Source organism: Meles meles, chromosome 18 (assembly GCF_922984935.1).
Source record: "Meles meles chromosome 18, mMelMel3.1 paternal haplotype, whole genome shotgun sequence".
NCBI lineage: Eukaryota > Metazoa > Chordata > Mammalia > Carnivora > Mustelidae > Meles > Meles meles.
The window spans coordinates 2647791-2651453 of NC_060083.1; the positions used below are offsets into that span (position 1 = coordinate 2647791).

A 3663-nucleotide genomic window follows, 5' to 3' on the forward strand; every position below is an offset into this window, starting at 1 on the left:
GACCCTGAGATCACAACCAGAGCCAAAGGCAGACACTTAACCAATTGAGCCACCCAGGTACCCCACAAGTAGACCTTTTAAAGTCCGGTTTATAAATATACGAAAGGAAAAAATTTTTAATTCACATAAGAAGCTTGAAGGACATTATTAAAAATTTTAAAAACTAATGGGGCACCTGAGTGGCTCAGTGGGTTAAAGCCTCTGCCTTAGACTCAGGTCATGATCCCAGGGTCCTGGGATGGAGCCCCCAGTCGGGCTCTCTGCTCAACAGGGAGCCTGCTTCCTCCTCTCTCTGCCTACTTGTGATATCTGTCAAATAAATAAATAAAATCTTAAAAAATTTTTTTTAAACTAATAAAGTTTGCCCAGAACAAATTCTCAGGCTGTAATACGTACACAATAGATTCTTTGAATGTCAGACTCTTGAAAGGTGGAAGAATGAAAGGGATCTCCAAGTGTTTGTTCAGGATCACATTAAAATGTTAATTATAGGAGTTTTAAGTGCATAGAAAGGGTGTTTTCTGTCCTAGCGGTGGAGGTAAGATCCATTCCAGAAGTTCAAATTGAAACTCACACTGAAATGTGGGATCACTAGCGGTTAGTACCGGTTTCATGGTTGTTCACAACAAGGGAACCACATGGGAAAGGGGGAGAAAAACGTCACTGCTTCTAAACTCTGGAAATGGGGTTGAGAGCTATGCCCCCATCCTGTCCTCCAGCTAGTCAGTCTGAGAAAGGATTTGTCCACCAGTGACTTGAGAGCAGGACCAAACTGACTCACGAGTCTAATTTCAGATGAGGAAGATGTAAAATCAAGTTTCCTTTGCTTTCGATTTTGTTTTGTTTTAAATTCTGCAGAGCCAGGAAAAGAGAATCATTCCCGGCAGAACAAAAACATGCCACTGAAAATGATCAAAGGGTTCAGATTCCCCCCCCCCCCCCCCGCCCGCCCCATAAAATAATAGGAGGCATTCTGCAAGATATGGTCTCTCTGAAATGTGGAAAGCTTTATGGAGCAAGTAGCTGAATTTAAAAGAGAGGAGAATACAACAGGAACTCAAAATGACAGTGGTGGGATAATGACGCCCTCTACTTAAAGAATTTTATTTACTTATTTCAGAGAGAGAATGAGCAAGAGGGCACAGGCAGGGCGAGCAGCAAAGGGAGAAGCTGACTCCCTGCTCAGCAGGGAGCCTGATGCATGGCTCAATCCCAGGACCCTGGTATCATGACCTTAGCCAAAGGCAGATGCTTAATCCACTGAGCCACCCAGGCACCCTACACTGCCCTCTAATTAAAAAGCAGGACTGAAGTTGTAGAAAATGGAATCCCAGTTGATAGGCAAAGATATCCCCAAATGCAAGGAAAATAGGAAAACACAGGAAACAATTTGAGAGATTATAGATGCAGAATACAGAGAAGCCCAATTATCCATCCAATAATTACCCACCATACGGAAGGGTAAATGGCATTCCTGGAAAAAGTCTAGAATAAAAAGAACGGAAAAGCAAGACTCAAAAACACACCAGAAAACTTTTCTAAAATGGGCGAGTGAAAAACATTCTTTTAGAACTACAGGTTTCAAAACAATTAACGTTTTATTTTCTGTTTTCTATTGTGTGGTTGGTCTTTAAAAAAAAATTGCTCTTAAAAATAAAATTGCTAAAAAAAGTAAAAAAAAAAATTGCTCTTAAAAATAAAATTGCTAAAAAAATTAAAAAAAAAAATTGCTCTCTGGTGCTGAGTTTTGTGACGGGGGGCGGGGTGGGTGCGGAGGGCGAGAAGGGGGCAGGGCCCCTTGTCCGGGAGTCCAGACCGCCCAGGGGCTGCCCAGATCAGCGCCGCGGACGGGGAAAAGGTCACCGCCGGCCCCTGAAGCTCAGGTCTCTGGCTTCTGCGCTGCGAGGGAGTTCGCGGCGGAAGCTCCCGCGGCGTCTTTGCAGGGAGCAAATTACCAAACCCCTAATCCTTCCATCCGCTCGCGCGGGAGAGAAAACGGAGGGCCGTGACCCCGACGTGACCCCGACGTGACTTGAACACGCAACCTTCTGATCTGGAGTCAGACGCGCTACCATTGCGCCACGAGGTCCCTGGGCAGAAGTGACTTTTGATCTTTGAAGACTCTCCCAGCCTGCACCTCCCCTCCCCCTCCGTCGCGTCCCTACGTCGCTCCTGCGCTCCGCGAGGGAACCGCGGGGCGCACGGAGCCGAGGCGCGCGCGGGGCTGCACCCGTGAGGGCGGGGCTCCCCGCCGCCACCTGCCGGTCCGGCCGCTCGGCGCCCGCGGGGGACGGTCGGGCTCCAGGCCGGGCGCGGCGGCCCCCGGGGGCCCCGGAGCGTCCGGGGCTGCTGTCTCCGGGGACCCCGAGCACTGGGGACCCGGCGGGGCCCCGGCCCCCTGGACGCCGGCGGCCGGAGGAAGCGGTCAGCGCCGGGAAGTGAGGGTTGGGAGGACGCTCGTCCCCACCGAGGCGGAAAGCGGGAAACAAAACCCAACCCTAGTGACTTTGGAACGTAGCAGAAGCACAGGACGATCGTGAGCCCCTCGCCCCGCCCTGCTCCCAGCCCCAGGTACGAATGCGGTGTTACAGAGTGTCACACACTGGAAGTCAGTGATTTCTCGGATTTCCGCATTTCCTTCTTCCCAGGTAGTCCCAGGTGTCCTGCTAGAGCCTGGCGACAGTGAGGGGCAGCGCGGGTTCAGGGTTCAGAGAACCGCACGGAACGAAGGTGTCGCTTGGTGAGTCGTCACCGAGGGAACACGCTGGCCCCCGCCCCGGGTCGAGACACAGGACCTGCGCACCACTCCCCGCTCCCCCCAAAGCCTCCGGGGTCCACAGCCGCCCCCTCCCCACCTTTATGATAATCACTGCTCTGCTCTGCTTTTCTTTCCTTTTCTTTCTCTTTCTTGCTTTCTTGAGTAGGCTCCATCCATCGTGTAGCCCCACACGGGGGACTTGAACTCGGGACTCTGAGATCATCCCCGGAGCTGAGATCACGAGTGGCTCGTTCCGCAGCAGACCGAGCCGCCCGGCTCCCCCCGTCCCGCCCCCGCCAACTGCTTTCCTTTATAGTTTTATCACTCAAGCGTGCGTCCCTAAACCCTATAGTTCCCTTTTGTAGAACTCACTTTCCACGTGCCGGTGGTTCCCTCTCCCTCCCTTTCTCCTTCACAGTCGCCCCCGCCCCCACGAAACGATGCTGTGACCTTTCCAGTCCCGCACGCTGTCAGCGCGCCTTAGGGCCGGGGATGCTCACTTAGACCGCTTAGTTAACATGGTTCCTGCTCTTTTTCCACTGTAATGCTGTTTCCTGCTTTGTAAACGTTTTAGTTTTATTTTTAACAAATATGGGGGGGTAAATGCTTTGAAACTATGCAAACACCCTGTTTCCTCCTCAGACTTGCCCCTACTAATCTTAGCATCCATCTTGCCTGCGACAATGATTACCTGGTGTTTGCCTCCTGGTGATTTTCTATTTCCTTCTTCCTTCTACCTTGGTCATCATAATCCTTCCGTGAGAACGAGCTGCCTCTTCCTTCCCATTTATTTATATGTTACATATTCAGTTATTTGCATCAATACAGACTCAGGTATTTTTAAATTCTATGGATTTAATCCATCGAATATAATTTCTTTCTTTTTAAAATAGATTATTGATTTA

The 3663-nt window shown here is 50.5% G+C and overlaps 1 non-coding gene across 1 annotated transcript; it reads right to left on the bottom strand.

Annotated features, from left to right (window-relative positions):
* Positions 1-2017: 2017 nt before the first annotated feature.
* Positions 2018-2089, bottom strand: TRNAW-CCA. The gene has a single exon. It is a non-coding gene; the product is annotated as a tRNA-Trp (tRNA).
* Positions 2090-3663: the final 1574 nt, after the last annotated feature.